At 45.0% G+C, this 20,168-nt stretch overlaps 1 protein-coding gene across 5 annotated transcripts in view; it reads left to right on the forward strand.

Annotated features, from left to right (window-relative positions):
- EML1 (EMAP like 1) overlaps nt 1-20,168 on the forward strand; it is a 145,015-nt gene that overhangs the window by 18,109 nt on the left and 106,738 nt on the right. The window contains exon 1 of one of the 5 annotated variants that reach the window (XM_032405915.1): nt 165-364. The exons of the other annotated variants lie outside the window; for them this stretch is intronic. The gene's annotated coding sequence lies outside the window, so the exon portion shown is untranslated. Of the gene's footprint in view, nt 1-164; nt 365-20,168 lie in introns of those variants that run through there. 5 annotated transcript variants of the gene reach the window in all.

Here is a 20,168-nt window from a genome sequence, read left to right on the forward strand (position 1 = left end):
CTCGCCCCCGCCGCCCGCGCCCCGCGCCCTCCCGGCCCCGCGTCCGCGTCCGCGCCCGGCCCCGCCGGTGCGCGCGGGCGGCTGGTGCCGGGGACCCGCGGAGCTAGCGCACGGGGCCGGGCGGCGCGTGGGGAGGCCGGGCGGCCGCGGGCGCGGGGACGTGTTGCTCGCCCGCTGCCCAGCTCGGGTGCGCCTGCAAGGCGCTGCGGGAGGAACTCGGAGAACAGATCACTTAGGAGCAGGAATTCTTTGGCGATGTGCGCGGTGTTTGTGGCAGCTGGACCCTCAGGAGCCGTTCCGTGCTACTTTGGTGAAATCACCCCCGTGCAACGCAGTGCACAGGCGGAGTGAACCTGGCTGGAAAGTGATTGCACTATTTTGTTTATGGGATGGTAGTTTTTTTTTGTTGTTGTTGTTGTTTTTACAGGAAGGAGACAGTAATAACTGGCAATATGGCATCTTTTACAAAATATAAAATCCTACGTGCTTGAAAGATTTTAGTCTCACTAGCGGGGTTGAAAAAGATTTTCACATCACACAGCATATTTTATGAGAACACGATGTATGATAATTCATGCACAAAAGTTAACCAGGTTTCTTTTCTACGTTGGATTTGTTGCTTTATCAGAGGATCCCAAAAGTTTGTTAAAGAAGAAACAATGTGTATTTTATAGAATTTGCCTATAGTGCGATCGGAATAATTTGGAATTCTAGAGGCATTGACAACTTGAGCAATTTATTATGCAATTGTAATTGTGATTTAGGGGAACTTTTCTAGCTCTTCGACACCTGTTTGCAAATAGGAGCAATAAAGATGACTGAGTGTGTCGATTCTTCCTCTCTAACGATATTTTAATCTCGGATGGAATTGATCATTGTCTTTTTTCATGGAAGAGTTTTTCTGATAGTTTTAGCAGTGATTAATTTTCATGTTAATCACATGCAAGCCTTCGTTAAATTGGTAATGCTCTCTTCAGTGGAATGAGAGAAAGTTTTGACTCTCCAGATGTAACAGCAGTTTCCCAGAGCAGAGCCCCTGTGTTTTTGGTTCTCTGAACGTGTTGAAGGCAGATAGAATGTATTTGGTTCACTATGGGCCACTGGAATCCCTTATAGTTTAGAGTCATGGGAGCATTTTGCTCTCCCCACTGGTGAATAGAGTTCCCAATTAAATTTTGAATGGTTTCCTTAAATGCCTTACAATCAATCCTATTTGAATTACTATTTTTGGGGTAAAGGTATTACAGCCTCCTGTGTGTTTATGATAGAATTCCCCTTGTGTTAGTTTTGAAAGGCATGTGACTGAAAAATTATATTAAATGAATTCCAGGCATGAAGGATTTTTAAAAATTAATATGTGGCATATATGTTGACAGTTGGATTTAGGTTATGGAAATGAGCCTAGATATTTTTATTTGAGCAGTTGTTTGGGGGCCTGGTCATGTCATTCCTAAATAGAAGTTCATTCGTCAAGTTGACCTATACATCTATTCGTGAGTGTTTTGGTTTTCTGCCTTTTTTTGTTAATTGCTAGTTTAGAGATATTGGTAAAGTATCTTCCTGGTAATGATGTCTAGAAGAAAGTAACGGCCAGCTCTTATATATTGTATGGGTAACAGTTTAAGCAAAATCACTTTAAAATAGCTAGAATCAAACTGTAAGATCACTTCAAAACACAATTGAATGAATCATAGCTGTTGAATTTCTTTTCTCAGACAGTTCTTAGCTCTGTTTTTATTATGTTTTGGTTACCATATGAATAAACTTTACAGCAAGAGTAGTTTATGGGACAGAATGGGCGTTAACTAATGATGTCTCAAGCAACAGATGTTTTGATGTGAAATTATTCATTTTAAGAGGCTTCCATTAAGTAAAAGTATAAATGAATACAATTTAGCTAATTACTATGATGATTCCATTAAAGCAGCGGATCACAGAAGCACCGCTTCACCAAGAATGAAATTAAACATGTGAGTATTTCATTAGCTGCACTGAGAAAAATTTTTTTTCTTTTTAAATTAGAGATTTACATGACAATGGCCCAGACTACAACAGCATAATATATGAACTCCTCCATTTTCATATGGTGATGAAGCCTCATGCTTTTGTTAATGACAGGAGCTAAAAAGTCATAGTTCTATATTAGCTTCAGCAAATACAACCCATACTTATTAGTTGGATGACTGTCACAGTCAGCGTCCTCCTGGGGAGGAAGCGAATATCTAAATGAGAAGGAAGAGAAAACTGTTCAAATGAATGAACTCTTCGTCTTCCTCTCCTCCTTTTTTCCCTTGCTCTGTCTCCTACCTAATTTGCAGTGGATCCTAAATGTAAAGTCAGGTGGTGTCTAGCCTCCCAAAAAGACTATTCATTCTCATCTTTCAGATACTGGTGCTCTCGTTTCAGGAGAAAACTCGTGCAGCACTTTTTCCCCAAAATATTTAGAACTCTGGTCAAAGAGCGAGAAACCACAAACTTCTTTTGTTGCTCCAAGAAAAACCACCATAGTTGAAAAGTGAAGAAAAGTTATCATTTTTAAGCCAATTCATGATTTGGGAAATACTTACCATTCTTTACTCCATATTTCTTCAAAGCCTCCCTTTGAGGTAAATCATATTACATATGAGAAAACTGAGGCTCAAAGAGATTTGGGGATGGGGCACCTGGGTGGCGCAGTCGGTTAAGCGTCCGCCTCTTGATTTCAGCTCAGGTCATGATCTCAGGGTTGTTAGATGGAGAGCTACTGAGTAGGCTCTGTGCTCAGCAGAGAGTCTACTTCTCTCCTTCTCCCTGTCCCTCTGCCCTCCCCCCTCCAAAATAAATAAATAAATCTTTTAAAAAAAAGAGAGAGAGAGGGGGGCACCTGGGTGGCTCAGTCGTTAAGCATCTGCCTTTGGCTCAGGTCATGATCACAGGGTCCTGGGATCGAGCCCCCACTGGGCTCCCTGCTCCACGGGAAGCCTGCTTCTCCCTCTCCCACTCCCCCTGCTTGTATTCCCTCTCTCACTGTGCCTCTCTCTGTCAAATAAATAAAATCTTTTTAAAAAAAAGAGAGAGGGAGAGAGACTTGGTGACTTTATAAGACCACACAACCATTAAGGCGTGGATGCCAGTCTGAATCTTTTTGTTTGTTTTAATAACAGCTTTTTTGAGATATTATTGACATCCCATAAAAACTCACCCTTTTAAAGTGTACAGCTGAGTGTTTTTTGATATATTGACAGAATTGTGCCAGCATCACCGATGTCTAATTTTAGAACATTTTCACTACCCCAGAAGAAACCCCTAGTAGCAGTTCCTGCCATTCTCCTATCGCTCTAGACCCTGATGACCACTAGGCTGCATTCTGTCTCTCTATTGGTTCTGGATGTTTTAATGTAAATGGAATCATCCTAATATTTGACCTTTTGCGTTGGGCTTCTTTCACTTAGCATAATGTTTTAAGGTTTGCCCAAAGTTGTAGCATGTGTCAATACTTTGTTCCTTTTTATGGACAAATAATATTCCATTTTATGGATATACCACATTTTATGTATCCATTCTCCTGTTGATGAGCATTTGGATTGTTTCCGCTTTTTGACTATTCTGAATAATGATCCCATGAACATTCATGTACAAGCTTTTGTGTAGACGTATGTTTTCATCTTTCTTGGGTAGATACCTAGGAGTAGGATTGCTGGGTCATATGGTAACTCTGGCTTTTGATATTTTTAAGGAACCAGCCTGAATCTTTTGAAATCTAAATATCAACCTCTTTTTACATTACACCAGGGGATGAAAGAACAGGGAGTTGAGCTTGATCAAAGAGGGAAAGAAGTGGGAGCAAATTATAAAATGTTGCTATTTCATTTCTGTGAGTCACTTTGGATACTTTTCATCAATTGCAGCTCACCAAAAGGAGTCTGCACACACCCTTGCTCAGATGCCATAGGTTAGAAGGATCTTAGTGTTTGAGGGGACCTAACAGGCATTTCATCTTGTGGTTTCCTTTATTAAGCCTTTGAGCTGTTTCTTCAAAGTACCGCTTACCCAGGAACCCAAATGTAAAGCAGATGAACATGGAGCTACTTCAGCTGAAGTAGGAAGAGGACAGCGTGCTGGCCCTCCTCGCCTGCCCCTACCCTTACACTGATCCAGACCACCCATCCCTCCAAGGCTTGAAATCTCGGGTGTGTGGGAGGATGATCCAAACATTATTCAGCTCCTGCTTGAGCAGTTCCAAGGGACTGGAAACTCACTATCTCTCCACACAAGCCATTTCTTCTGTGGACAGTTCAGACTGTCGGTTCCTGTGTGCACTCAAAATTTGGCCCAAGTTCTGCCTCTTGGGTCCAAAGAGAATAGGTTTAATCTCTTTTCCATATGCTAGGTTGTCACATGTTTGAAAACAATTATGATAGCTCTTTCTGAAGTCTTCTTCTAGCTAAACATTACCTTTGGAAAAAAATAATTCCTTATAAGATACAATTTTAGGCTCCTAATCATTTTTGGATTGGTTTTTAAACAGAGCAGAATAGAGCAGGATACTTCACCTCCCTTATTCTAAAGTTTATACTTCTTATAATGCAGCCTAAGATGACATTAGCCCTTTTGCTTATCACTTCACATTGTTACCTCTTACTGATTTTCACTTAAAATTCTTATCTGTTTTATATGTATGATGGATAAGCCCTTTCTTTTCTTCCTTATACCTTTCCTTTTTGAGGGGGAGTTTCTTCCAGCAGGCAGAGCCCTGTCAAGTTACAACACAATTGTAATCTGCGTTGCGAGGCTGTAAATAATCCTGGCGCTCATATAAAATACTTCAACATTATCATAATGTGGAAATTGGTCATCGTCTTAAAGGATTATGATTCTGGATAGCAGCCTTTTCTCCATCTTCCTTTGGAAGATGTCATGAGAGACTATCAAATTCCTTCTAGAGCCTATACGTAGTTTACCCGTTCCCTGATCTTCTTCTCCTGCAGGTGTGACTTTTTAATGACCATGGCAGGTCAAGTCTATGGTACTCGCTACTCCCAGTCACGTTTTGAAATCACTATAATCTTTTGAGCTACTGCTATTTATTTTTTCTAGTTTTGAAATGGAAAATCTTTTTAATTTCTAGGGATTTATATCTTGAAAATTAAGAATAATTTATTTAAATCTTGAACATCTTTTGGCATCTGTAACACCAATGACTTTCTCCTAACTAGGATTATGCTAGACTTTTCAAGTTGGCACCTAATTGGGTATGCAACAGGATCGAGGAGCTCCTGTGAGGAAATCATCCGAACTCAACACTATGACGTATTTTCAGACCTCTTCTGCATTCTCGTGTGGTGACCAGGCACTGACTTAGGTTTTCTGTGATAGCAAAATCAAAAGAAAATGCTTTCATGGAAAGTGCAAAGCAAGCCCCCGTGCTAAGTGAGAACTTCTTGGTACACTTGGTACTCCACCCAGCAAGGGATTTATTTTATAGCCAAACCACGAGCATTTATGACGTTATAAACAAACCCAAGCATTTTGGTGGGAAATTCACAAAACTGTGTTTAAAAAGTAACCATTATTGTTAATTTCTGAGATAGCATAAGCCTTTTCATATACTGTCTTAAGAAATAAACACTTCAGTTGAGTGGATGGTAGGATAAGGAAAGAGAAACAACATCTTGGTTTCTAGTGTTACAATCTGTTCAGGCCATAAAACTGGTAGCATGAAAAACTTAGTCACGATGGCGTTGAAAATTCTACGTTAAAGCATTGTTTTTTATTAGTAAGGACTTGAAATCAGTGGTATTTTGTACTACTAAAAATCTTCCAGGAAAATATTTTTATTCATCTTTAGAATCCTAGCTTATTAATAGAGGGTTTCTAATAGTAGCAAAATGTTTTAAATGCCAGCAGAAACATTAGTAATCAAAAAAACTATGCTGGAAACTCTAAATGCTATGTAACTATTTATCTATACAGCCCCCTCCCCCCAGAAGCTTGATGGTTTTCTCACTAGATGTTTGACACATACATTTAATATTCTGCTGGAAGCAGCATATTTGTTTGAAAGCAGTCCAGGCCTGGGGGTGTCCTGGGGACAAGCAGCAACCGGTGCACATCCTCTTTGGTTTACTATAAAGAAATAGCTGTTTCAAAGAGTTTATCCTTCTTTAAAGTACTAATTTTTAAATGAAGAGCTAGGTAGACGCACTTCCAATTTTGTTTCCTCTAAAGTTGTATCTTTATTGGAAAATACTCTTGGTGTGGAAAACCCCATTTTTGCAGAATACTTAGTCGTGTCTCAAAATGCAGTATTTATTCTGCCAGCTTTCTGGAAAAGATTTGAACTCTCTGGGTTTAATAAACTACCCTAGATTTCCCTAAGAATCATCGTAGACTTTTCTGTGCCCCATCCTCCCGTCTCAATCAGCCCGGTGGATTCTGCTCCTGATAACCCAACCCTTCTGCTCAGTTCAGACGCTCATCACTTCTCAGCTGTGGTTTCATCTGTGTTTTTGAAAATGGCAGCCCCAAACTAGTCTTTCTGCCTCCAGTCTCAGCCTCCTTCAACGTGTTCCTTTTTTATTAAACAAGTAGAATATCCACCGTGCTCATTATTACACTGATGGGGGGGGGGTGCATTCCAAGGACGCACATGGTCGATGTGGCCCTTGTCTTCAGGAAGCCTGAGCTGCTCGTCGGGAGCTAGACATTCAGTGCTTCCCTCATGATGAGTTACTTGATGACCCCGGGGATGGACGGTACTAACGAATATAAGGAACAGTGTAGAGTGTTGCAGGACACTGGACTCAAGGGATGTGTATTGGGGTTTCTTTCCAGGATGAGTGGAAGTCAAACACTGCGGAGGGGGGGGGCGGGCGGGGAGTGGGCAGGGTTGGGGGAGAAGAGCAGTCCAGACCAGGGAAAGCGATGAGGAAGTAGAGGGTGGGAGCACCTTTTGGAAATGGAAAGTTCTCATATGGGGAAAGAGGAAGGGGCAGAGTGGCTTAAAATGAAGTTGGGAGGGTCTGTGGGGCTTCTCGGCCACATTAAGGCATTTGATCTTATTCTGAGGAGCAGAGAGAATGTGGCAGAGGATTTTGAGGCAAGGGAGTGACGTGGCCAGATTCTCAGGGATTTTTTGAAAGAGGGCACCCCTGCAGTGTGGAGGGGAGGCTAGTGGAGTAGGGGAGGGTGGTGGTGGGAGTCCATTGTGTGAAGCCAGGGGACAGTGGTGGTGATTTCCACTTGAGGGGTGCTTAGGGCCCACCTCACCAGGACTTGTGTCATCAAGGGACAGGGAGAGGAGGAAGCCAAGGAAGACACCCAGGCTTCTGGCTCATCTGACTGAGTGCCACTTGCAGAGGTAGAAGGAGCTAGAAGAATGGGCAGACAGATGATGGTTCCGCTGTGGCTTGTGGGTGTGAGGGACTGTGGAACATGCCAACTGAAGAGCCGAGTGGGCTGTGGGCTGTGGGGTCTGGAGCCGGGGAGATGTCTGGAGTAGGCGTAAAAAATTCGAGAGCAATCAGGAAATAGCAGCTGAATCCATGGCACAGATGAGCTCACCTAAGAAGAAACGTGACGTTTTTGGAATGCTCTTTCTGGAAGACAGATCTGATCATAACAGGCTCCTGATTGAAAGTCTCTAGTGCGCCCCCCTCCCTCCCTGGGCACCCAGCAGGCTTAGCCAGCTCCTGGCTCCCACCTGCCTGAGTAGAGTGAGGTCTTTCCCTGGTGGCCCTGTGGTTATCTAGCATAAATCTCCGTTACCACGATTATCCCAGAGGCCTGTCACTGCAGCTTAGTTTCACATCTCTCATTAGGCTGTCACCACCTTCCGGGCAGAGTCTCCTGGTGAGCCTCTCAGGGTCCATGCTTCAGCAATGCCTGGTACCTAACGGGTCTCCTGCCGAACACTGGTTGAGTGGGATCAGGGACCACCCTCCTTATCCCAGAGCGCCTTCTCAAACACACACGCCAGCGAAATGGCTCACATGTAACAGGTGTATGCTGAATCGTGGTTGGAGAAAGCACTCACGCCACTTCTCCGTATGCTTGAAATAACACGTATATGTATATGTTACACATCACATATGTGTATAGCTACACGTACACATGTATGAACACACATCACATGGGTGTGCATACGTGCATACATCGCATGACATTTAACTCTTCCCCCTCAATCAAAGAACCAGTGGACTTAGGCATTCGAAAGAGAAGGCATGGCAGGCGAGGGGACCTCATCGGGAAAAGCCAGAAGCAGGTGAATGTGTGACCATGAGGAGCCGGGCCGCATCTGCACAAACATCACAGAATGCCTCGAGCTGGACGCTGGCTCTTGAATCAATAAGGAGAAACATTTGCAAAAAGCACTTGGCGGTTCAACAGGCTTAAAACACATTATTTTCAGCCAAAGTAATTGACACAATGAAGTAGTTCTTGGCAAAGCCAGCATTTTTAACATTAAAAGAGATTTGGCTGTTAAATCAGCCCCCCAAAAAGTTGTTTTATGTAACAAGAATTTTTACCATTCTTAGAAAAATATGCTCCAGTCGAGAAACAGTTGGGTGGACTTAGGACTCGCTTATGCTAGAGCATCGTTACACATTTTAGCCCCAATTATAGTGTCATAAACAGCTGAAAATCCTTAGGAGGAGAACTGAGTGATGATACTTCATCTGTTATGGAGTCCCTCGCAATGCCGAACCATTCCTCGTAAGCCGTGGAGACTGCTCCTCGGGGACCGTATGGGAAATCTAATAAAGATAATGATCTGTTAGCATGGCTCCACCAAATTAGTCCTTTAGAAAGTAATTAAGCAGGACTGCCCACACTCCAGTGCTCTCAAAGACTAAAATCTGGCTCCGTGCGTAGTATCTTCACCTTCCATGAAAATGGCCTTGTATTGAGTCGATATAATTTAATTATATAAAAATATGTGTTCGTACCGCATGCCGTACTGACTGATGATGCTCTCACCGCAGAGTCATGTCCGGACTGGAGCTTGTGCTTTCTGAGGCAGGGCTGACCCCTGTTGTACTGTGGGGGCTGCAGGGGAGGAGAGGGAAGGGGGTGGTGCTCTCAGCAATCAGGGGCAGGTGGCCCAGGACTGAGTGTTTTACGGGTACCCCCCCTTAATCCTCACTACACCCCTTTGAGGTGATGCCTGTTATCATCTCTGTTTTGACTGGTGGGGCAGCAGAGGCCCAAAAGTTTGGGTGACTTGCTCAAGGTCCCCTGGCCAGTGCTTCTCAGAGCTGGGATTTGAACCCAGGCACTCAGCTCTGCTGTCCACAGCATGCTGAGTGCTCAGTTATGCTCGATGAGCGAGTGATGGGTCAGAGGTGGGGGTGATCATGGACGCGGAGGGGGCTTAGGGGATGGGTGGTTCAGTCTGTGCCTTGCATCTCTGGGGGGGCCACGTGCCACATACCGGCTCAGACCTGTGGGCCTTTCACTGGCTCGCTGTGGGGGCTCCAGACACACTTCCTTGTCTTCACCCCGTTTCCCTTCCCGTCATCCCACTATAGCACTTTCTGAGGCGGAAATCCCATTTATCTCTGAGTTGCTCAAAGTCCCACAGAAGTTCCCCATAGCTCAGAGGACAGGGGCTGGGTCTGGAACCACCTCCCCCCTGCCTCCCTGGCCCAGGGGCCTCCTCTCCCCGCACGTGCCCTTGGGTTCTGCCACCCTGGCTTCTTCTAGCAGCGTCTGAAGGCGCCACCTGCTTGACGTGCGTCCTCACATGTTGGGGCCCTGCCTTCCCGGTCCTTCTTCACCTGACCGCTCCTCGTTCTTTAGGGAAGCCTCCCCAGCTCAGAGCTGCTGGAGGCCAGCTCCCCCGGTGACCCGAGCCTCCTGTCTGAGTCTCACTGCAAACCTTGGTGTCCCTCCAGACCAGCAGCTCCTAGAGGACCACACTGCAGGCCTCTGTACCTGCGCACGGACCCAAAGAGCGAGCCACTTCAGTCTGGTAACCGCCTGCCGAGGAAGCTTTAGCATGCTCTCCGAGTGGCCCCTGTGACTGCTGTCACCAGCCTTCGTGACGCTGGTCAGTCTTCCTGTGAACAGCTCTGGTGCTTTCGGTTCTTCTCCAGCACCTTGTACTCTCAGTATTCCCTTGCTTTTCTTAGAACCCTTTTAAAAAATGTTTAATTGTGGGGAAACGCACAGAGCATAAAATGCACCGTTTTAACCGTGTGGAGCCTGCAGTCGGGTAGCGCTGAGCATATTGACGTCACCACCATCCATCCCCAGAACACCTGTCTTCATGCGGACTGAAACTCCCTTAAACCCAGACTCCCCTGCCCCGCCCCCAGCCCCTGGCGCCCCCCGTTCACTCTCTGTCACTGTGAGTTTGACTACCCTACAGACCTCGTATAAGTGGAATCATGAAGGATTTGACCTTTTGTTACTGGCTTATTTCACTTGCTGAACCTTTTAAAAACTATTGTTTCATGAAGTTCTAGAATCCCAAACTGAACAACGTCTAACTAAGGGTTCAAAGCCGGGCATAAAGAGTGGGATAATTACCTCAAAGTTCAAGGCTGTCAGAGCCCCTGCTGGGTGTCACCTGATCACACCCACATGCCATCCAGCAGCTTTGCTCAGCCTATGTAAAGTCTAAGCTGCTTATCTCTGGAATCCCTGTAATAAAAAGTGTGTTCTTTCCCCCAAGCTAGCCTCACTAAGAGGCCAGGCTCCAGAAGGGCGGTGCAGAGTTCTAGAAACAAGGCTCAGGCTCGGAACTGTCCTTAAACCCATCGAACATCAACAGAGGCCCCTCTGACAATCAGAGCAGGGTCACAAGTGTCTAAGCTCTCTTAGGAATGGAGGAGGTGGGAAAAAAATGTTAGAGCAGTTTAGAAAAATGATGAGGGGCATATGTTTGCTAAAGAAATTCCGTGACACATGCCTTCTGATCACCAATAGCATGCATTCTCTCACAACTAGCTAAGAACCTAAGAAAGGAAACAGCAGATGTGAGACCCATGATCTAGGAAGGATCTGGGTGGGAGTCTTGGAATATCTCCTGAGTTTCTTTCTTTTTTAGAGATCGCGGTTACACATTTGGCATAATCTATGACATGACTGTCTGATCGGAGCATCTCATTTGCAGGACTGTTTTAAAAAATAAGCAAGCAGAGGCGTCCTACGTGCAAAATGAGTCATTTGCTCTTGAGAATTAGCACAAAAGATTATGTGCATCTCTTTCAAGACCCTCTGTGGTCTATCAACAAATCACTTTTTCCAAGGTTCAGAGCATGGGCTTTGGAGAAGGATAGGTCTGCGTTGGAATCTTAATTCTGCCACCTATGAAAAAGCTGGGGGAATGGACACCCTGACCCCACTGTCCTCCCTCCCTCCCATCTGCTGCTCTGTGCCCCGCTGGGCAGACGCAAAGGGAGCCAGAGAACAAAGGAGCATGTTGCAACATCCCCAACCCCAGCAGCCTCCCAGCGCAGAGGATAGGACAGAGAGTGGAGGGAGGATCCGGAGGGCCAGTGCGAGAGGTCCAGTAGTGTGGTCTACAATGGAGAGGTTCGTGTCGAGTAGTGCGTGTTGCCCTCCTGCTGTCTTGATGGTTGCAACCATGTTGACCTACCCTGCTTCCTGATGCCAAGTAGGCATCCCATCGATGTTGGATGTGGGGTCTTAGCACATCCCTCTGCCTACTGTGTGCATTGTTCCTCCAGTGCGCCAGGAGTTGCCATGGCTCTGTGGTCGTGCTTTATGCACCCTTACCCCCTCCTGTTCCCACACTGAGATGCAGTTCACCCTGGGGCCTCGCTGTGTTCTAGTGAACTCTTCCGCATCTACCCAGAGCCACTTCATCTTTCCTCTCTGCGCTTCCAGAATATGATACGTACACCTCTGATTGGCACGTGGTTCACTCCGTCACTGCATTATGGTTAGCTCCCCAGCCTTTGTTTTCACCACCAGCTAGTGAGTTCCCTCAGGGCAGGGACCTTATATTGTCTTTCTACTTCGCTTCCTTCCCTTGCTCTGCAAGGTGCTTTGCACGTCAAGTATGTTTAATAAATGCTTGTTGAATGAAAAGTAAAGAGTAAAATTTTAGAAAGAGCCACGCTATCTTTAAATCATCCCGAAAGGCCAAGGGAGAACTTCCTGACCCTGAAGAGCTTGTCATTACTGCCAAAAGCACTTCTTCGTTGTTTACAGTAGTGAGATAGCTCAGCCGTAGGTGGCAAAGCCCCCTAACGAGTGTGGGATGGGATCAGCGCATAGACTTCCAACACACATGGACGACACATATTTGTGCACGTAGTTGGTGGAAAACTAGATCTATGAATAAAACCATATGTACACTTTTATTTTGTTTTATTTACCTGATTTCTGTTCACCATGGCCTCTAAACAGAGTCCAACCACTGTCATCTGGTCCAACATCAGAGGGATTTATGGAGAGATGGGACAGTTTTACACAAAACCCCATACGCTGTGCACTGTGGACTAAGGGAGTTTTCAAGAGTAGTTTTGATGCGATTTTCATCCCCTTTATGGACCCAAAAACACAACCCCAATATAAAACAATCTCCTCTCTAGTATCTTAGAGTTCTAAAAGCTCCTTCAGATCTGTTTCTCACCTACTTCTCACAAGTAGACTCTGAGGTGAGTGAAATACTGTTCATGACACTCATTTTACAGAGGGCCTGGCAGATGGATGGATGCCGCCAGCTTCCCACGGCCACGCAGGTGAGGGACGGGCCCCAAGGACAGGTCTCCATCCAGGGCTCTTGGAGCTGTGCTTCTCTTCCTTGTCCTCGCGTCAGCAATTACTTCCATCTGGTAATCTACCTTTAGCAGAGCACTCTGCTTAAAAAGAGAATATGGTCTAGATAATTGCATCTGTTATTCTGCAGGTTTTGTTGTTGTTTTGCTGGATCTTGAAAATTATTAATGCACTCTGCTTTAGGAAAAGCTGACATTTAGAAACCTGGATGCATAACACATAAGCCGTTAGAAGATTATTTACAGGATTCCATAGCATTTTCTTAAAAGTGTGAATTTTCTTATCTTCTTAAATATCGTACTTACTGAACGTTGATCTTATTCTTCAGGACCACATTCTAGGTAGAGTGCCTTGCCTTTTCTTTTTTTTTTTTTAAACCCCTGTTCTCCCTGAAATCACCATCTGATGTTTCTTACAGGGATGGAGAAACTGCCGATGTCCCAGGAGTACATCCTTATGCGTGTGGCCAGGAGTGTGTCCGGCGCACGGACAGGTGCCTCGGAGCCCAGGCTGGGGCTTGGCCTGTTTGCTAGATCCACCCTAGCACGGGCTTTGTCTCAGGTGCCCTGACACCGAGCAGCCCCAAGGGAGAAGTAGCTGCTAAGTCAGCCCATATCCCTTATCTGTGATTTCAAAATCCAGAAGGCTCTGAGCACCAAATGTTTTTTGGTAACTCGTTTGTTAGTTAGTCTTGGCCTGCTCTGAAATCACTTGGTGAGGAAAAAAACAGCTTATCTGAATTGAAGCATGTGGTTTTAATGGTTTATATTTATTTCTTTTGAGATGAGAGTTCAGCTTTCCTGTATTTTTGAGTGTGTTTTTATGGATGCTGCCCCAGGGGCTTCTGGGGCTATTGGATAATAGATGTGTGTTCTGTGCTTCCGTTCTGAAGTCAGAATCTGAATTCAGAAACGTATCAGGCCCCGGGGGCTTGGGGGGGAAGGGGTTGTGCACCAGTGGGACCCGATAGTCAAGCTGGCCCTGTGCCCCCAGGACGGTTCCTGCTGAGACTCTGCACGGGTCTCCCCACTGTCCTGGATCCTGGCCTGATGCCAGGCCGACATGCAGGGGAAAGCCTGGCTTGTGGGTGAAGGGTTCCCCTGGAGGGAACCATAAAGCCACAATCGGGCAGCCACCTGTCACAGAGTCCTCCAGAGCCAGGCGGCCAACTGTGCCCGGTTTTGTGCCGAATTTTTGTCCCGAGAAAGCAAAGCTCAGGGAGAAGGTACTGACTTTGCCGTATTCCTCCCTCCTACCTGCCCTCCCTTGCTTCCATCCTCAGGAATTTGTGTGTCTCCTATTAACAAGGCCTGGCACTTGCCTTGCAAAAAGTAACAGTGACACTTCACATCTGCTCGCTGTCTCCAGCTGGTAGACTGTTTGGAGTTCCTCGCCCTGGGCTCACACTGTTCGGCAGCGGGACTGGGACTGGCCTTTTCCATAAGCCAAGCAACAGGGTTGCGTGGTTCGGCGACACCCAGCTCTCTAGCCACAGACCCCATGCTTCGTGCTTTCCCTGGTCTGCCGCCTTCGGAGGCCCCCACAATTATTTGTTGGTTTGGACCAAATTTCTACCTTCTGAGACCCATCTTTTCAAAGCCCAAGCCAAATGGAGTGGTGGCTCTTTTCAGATTCCTGGGACAAAGCCGCCAGCTTTGGTGGGCCTCGGTTTTCTGTGCTATGAAGTGGGCTTCCTGATCCCTGCCAGTGGAATGGTCTGTGTGGTTGTGCTTTGTGAAAACCGGCACTCTCCCTGCCCAGATGGGGGAGGGGTGATGCTCTTCCACCCCTGCAGGCAGACACGTCTGTGGGGTGTGCCCCCATGCCTTGTGGGGTTCACCTCCTATACTCCTGACATCCTCAAGAGTGTTGCCTAGCTTCCTAAGTGAACGATAAATGTGAGTGGAGTTTATACAGCAGAGAATGATCTTGGTGGTTTGGGCTTGCTGACATTGTCAGGGGTGCCTTGGCAGGTGTGGGGCATCCGCCGCCTTAGTGACATGTGCCTGAGGGCACTCACTAGGCCATATCTTTAGGACACCAGAGCCTCTGGGGATCGACCAGGGAAAGTCAATCAAATGAATGTTGTTTAACTAAAAATACGGATTTTAGGCAATATCCACACGATGATTCATTCCTTTTATGATCTACTATAACTAGAAATAGTAACTGGGAGGCTGGGGAATTAGCATCTGAACCTAGTGGTCTTTTGGAAGAACCAAGTAGCATTCAGGTGTTCCTGGGAGTTTCTCCCCTGCTAGGAGCCTCTCGGTGACCTTTTCTGGTTGATTATGCACTCCCAGGGTGCATGGCCCTCTTCCCTCCCCAGACAATGGGTTCTACCAATTTGTCTGGCTCAGAGGTTTTCTCCATACCAACCAGACTCAGAGTGTTAAGATTTAGGGCCCTTTTGAAGTGTGGGGGGGGGGGGAACACAGGCTTCTCGGCAGGGTTGCTGAAAGTTTCAGGGGTCAAGGAAATAATATAAACCTTTGAATAGAGGCTCCGAATAGTTTGTTTGGAGTTCCCAGTGACTAGCATCTCAGTTACCAACTGCTTTGTTACAATTTGCTTTTCTTTAGCTAAACATTCTCACATGGTTTTAAAAGCAAGGGAAGGGATGAAGGTTTTCTAAGTGTAATGATTCTCTTCCCTGATCCACTGCTAGCAAGGGGAGAGCGGGCAGAGGGCCCTTCAGCCAAAGGATCTCTAATTCACTCTGCCAAAAAATCCGTTCCACACTGTCAGCCCCACGTCTTTCTCCTCAAGGCCGAATAAATTAGGTGCCGCCTTTGGAAACGAAGTGCTCTGTTTGGCCCGGGAATCTTCGCTAGCTACCTTTCTTGAGGAAAGATGATTAATCTTATTATGCCCAGCCAAGAGGGTTACGGGTATGGCTGAACCAGTTTTGTGTGCTTTGAAATACCAACCCTGTCAATTTCATGTTTCTCGGTGAGCGAGCAACAAATGACAGATTCGTGCAAGAGAAATACTGGCTTTGATTTAAGGCAAAAAAATACAACAGTTGCTTAGCTTTAAAAAAAAATCTTCAAGGCAAAAATTCAAATGCTGTAGCATGTACATTTATCTGGGTTTTGGTTGTAGAAAGGACAATCTAGTAGATTAATCAGGACTGACAGAAGTAACTACCTGTTAATAAAATATAGAGATATAAAAAAACAGTAAACTTTGCATATAATTATACTAATCCAGGTCAATAACAAGTTATCAACTAAAGTTAATGAAACCTTGGACAATGTGGATGCTTAGGTTTATGCTCTGGAACATCTGACCCAGAGTCCCTTTTGCACAGAGCATGGAGGTGCTGATGGGCTTTGAGGCTCTGCGGACCGCCAGCCTGGGAGCCGGCCGGGGTCCATGGGGGACCCACGGGGGCCACGGACCTGTAGCCTTCTGCAGTGTTTGGTGTTCTTGTAACTCCTAAGAGACCACACTGTTCTCCCGCACACACAGTAAAGAATGCAAAGGGAAGATGGAGCCATTGTCCATTTTTCTGTAAACCTAGAGATGGAGAGGACCTGCAAGGATTCAGCAGAAATTCACCTTTAAATAAGAACCCCAAAAGAAGGTCACAGGAACCAAGTTTATTATAAAGCAGTTTTTAAATTAATAGGTCATAAAGCAAAGAGTGGAGTTAGTTTAAATACAAGTTAAGGCTGTTTGACAGAACACAGAGGGAGGCTTGCATCATAGCCCAATGGAGTCTGTTGAAGCCGGTCCAACTGCCCTCCCCTCCTTCCCTTTCCCCTTCCTTCTCTCCTCCCCTCTCCGTGAATCCTACGGCACGTGGACCAGTCAGCTCCCAGCCATGAAGACGCCTCTTCCCACATTCCTAGGCCACGACTACTCCCCTGCAGAGTGTCCATCAAGCAGGCGGGTCTCAGCGGTCCTTACTCGAGCAAAGACAAACTCCAAGTGAGTTTGGGCTAGACACTGGGCTAGGTCAATGTGCTCTCTACTCTCCCAGCAATCCTGTGGTGGGCAGGCTGAGTTAGCTCAGGTTTGTGGATGGAACAGCTGAGACCCAACGAGGCAGAGTAATTTGCTCAAGGTCACGCAGCTAAGGGAGTGGCAGAACCAGCATTCAAACTCTGGTTGGTTTGATTCCAGAACTTTCCTGTACAACCCACAGCTCGGGGTTTGGGGCACTGCCTCTTCATTTTGAAAACTGTGAGCTTGAATTTTCCCCGGTGCTTAAACAGATCCGTGAGGCTTTGTTTTAGAAACAAACTGTAAAATCTTCTACTACAGTAACGATGCATCCCTTGTTGTGTTGTGGTTAACACTGATTTATTTTAGAGAAAATTGCAATGATCTCTTTTTCGTCTATAAACAATGGTTTCTTTTTGTTTGCCTTTGTTAAAATGGGAATGAATAGATATTTATTTTCAATAGTCAAATTGAAGCAGCTCTTTGTAATACTTTCTGCAGTCTGGGAGAACAGTTTTGATTGGATGGCAGAATTAGAGATTCGTAGAATAACTCCTAAGTGATCAATGGAGGAACATTTCTGAGTTGCTTTTTGTTGGGTTTTCATAAACTAAGGGAATTTTTAGGGTGTTGGTGATTTTTCTTCTGTCTCTTCTTTATGAGTTAAAAGATAAACCATGTTGGTGACCCTTGAATAGCTTCTCTCCTGGAGATGAGCATTTTGTGTGTTTTTATTCTCATTCAAATATAATTAACATACAGTGTTAATTTGTTTCAGGTATACAATATAGTGATTCAATAATTCCATACATTACACAGTGCTCATTACAATAAGTGGATTCTTCATCTCCTTCACCTATTTCCCCCATCCAGCACCCACCTCCCCTCTGGCAATCATCAGTTTGTTCTCCATAGTTAAGAGTCTGTATTTTGTCTCTTTTTTTCTTTGTTCATTTGTTTCTTAAACTCCACATATGAGTGAAATCATAGGTATTTGTCTTTCTCTGACTGACTTATTTCACTTAGCATTATACCCTCTAGATCCAACCATGCTGTTGCAAATGGCAAGATCTCATTCTTTTTTTTTTTTTTTAAGATTTTATTTATTTGAGAGAGAGACACACAGCGAGAGAGGGAACACAAGCAGGGGGAGCAGGAGAGGGAGAAGCAGGCTTCCCCTGGAGCAGGGAGCCCGATGTGGGGCTCGATCCCAGGACCCTGGGATCACGACCTGAGCCGAAGGCAGACACTTAACAACTGAGCCACCCAGGCACTCCAAGATTTCATTCTTTTTTATGGCTGAGTAACATTCCATAGTGTGTGTGTGTGTGTGTGTGTGTGTGTGTGTGTGTGTGTGTGTGTGTAATGCCACATCTTCTTTATTCATTCATCTATCAGTGCACACTTGGGCTGCTTCCACAATTTGGCTATTGTAAATAATGCTGCTATAAACATAAGGGTGCATATATCTTTTTGAATTAGTGTTTTTGTTTTCTTTGGGTAAATACCCAGTAGTTGAATTACTAGGTGATATGGTAGACCAATTTTTAACTTTTTGAAAAACCTCCATACTGTTTTCCACAGTGATTGTACCAGTTTGCATTCCCATCAACAGTATACTGAGTTTTTTTCCCCACATCCTCATCAACACTTGTTGTTTCTTACTTTTGATTTGGTTTTGATTTTAGCCATTTTGACAGAGGTGAGGTGATATCTCATTGCTCTTCTTTTTTTTTTTCATTGTGGTTTTCATTTGCATTTCCCTGGTGATAAGTGATGTTGAGCATCTTTTCATGTGTCTGTTGGCCATCTGGATGTCTTCTCTGGAAAAATGTCTATTCATGTCCTCTGCCCATTTTTTAATTGGATTTTTTGGGGGGAGGTGTGTTGTATCCGTTCTTTATATATTTTGGACATTAACCCCTTATCAGATATGTCATTTGCAAATTCTCCCATTCCACAGGTTGCCTTTCTGTTTTGTTGACTGTTTCTTTAGCTGTGTGAAAGCTTTTTATTTTAATGTAGTCCAGTAGTTTAATTTTGCTTTTGTTTCTCTTGTCAGAGCAGACATATCTAGAAAGAAGTTGCTATGGCCCATGTCTGAGAAATTAGTGCCTATGTTTTCTATTAATTTTATGGTTTCAGGTCTCACATTTAGGTCTTTAATCCATTTTGAGTTTATTTTTGTGTATGGTGTAAGAAAGTGGCCCAGTTGCATTCTTCTGCATGTTGCTGTCCAGTTTTCCCAACACCATTTGTTAAAGAGATTGTCTTTTTCCCTTTGGATATTCTTGCCTCCTTTGTCGTAGATTAATTGACCGTATGAACATGGATTTATTTCTGGGCTCTCTATTCTGTTCTCTATGTGCCTATTTTTGTGCCAGGACCATACTGTCTTGATGCCTACAACTTAGTAGTGTATCTTGAAATCTGGGCTTGTGATGCCTCCAGCTCTGCTTTTCTTTTTCAAGATTGCTTTGGCTCTTCAGGGTCTTTGGGGGTTCCACACAAATTTTAGGATTATTTGTTCTAGCTCTTGTGAAGGATGGCTATTGGTACTTTGGGGGGGATTACATTAAATCTGTAGATTACTTTGGGTGGTATGGACATTTTAACAGTATTGGTTTTCCCGATCCATGGGCATGGAATAGCTTTCCATTTGTTTGTGTCGTCTTCGATTTCTTCTGTCCGTGTTACGTAGTTTTCAGAGTACAGGCCTTTCACCTCCTTGGGTAAATTTATTCCTGGGTATTTTATTCTTTTTGGTGCAGTTGTAAATGGTGTTATTTTCTTAATTTCTCTTTCTGCTACTTCATTATTAGTGTATAGGAATGCAAGAGATCTCCGTATGTTAATTTTATACCCTGTGACTTCACTGAATTCATTTTGTATTTGCTCGGAGGTAAAAGGTGGCTCCTGCAAGATAGAGATCTCAAGGAGGGAGAATGTGGGGATTCCTGTGTAGTGAGTACTTCTCATGGGATGTCTGCTGATACTTCAGAGCATTAAGGTTTACACGTTGTTTTACTTTTCCCTCATTCTGGCCTTTTCCCCTTTCTTTCTTTCTTAATACCGTGTTTGTCCCATTGATCTTCTTTACACCCCTTCCCTTCAGAGGGTGATTTTTGATACCAAATGCTGTCGATGAGATGTGCAGTGTGGCCTGGGTCTCCGTGGTCAGAGATCCGACTGGAAGTACTTTATCTGTGTTTTACTGGATTCCCACAACGCACTCTGTGTAGGCAGCCGGTACTCTAAGGACCTGCAGACACAGACACGGGGGTCCCAACGCTGGATGCTCTGCTCAGCTCACCTGGTGCTCCTGGTGACATCTGGGGTCCAGTTCCTGTGCTTCCTGTTCCCCAGGCTTTCTCCATTTGGTCCAGCTTTGAAAATTGTAGATTCTGTTTGAAATGAGGAAAGCCTGGGTTGAAATGGTGCAATTGTCAGATGCAAGTACAAAACACACTTCTCACTGTGAGGCC

The sequence above is a fragment of the Phoca vitulina genome, unplaced genomic scaffold (assembly GCF_004348235.1).
Source record: "Phoca vitulina isolate PV1807 unplaced genomic scaffold, GSC_HSeal_1.0 scaffold7, whole genome shotgun sequence".
NCBI classification, from domain to species: Eukaryota; Metazoa; Chordata; class Mammalia; order Carnivora; family Phocidae; genus Phoca; species Phoca vitulina.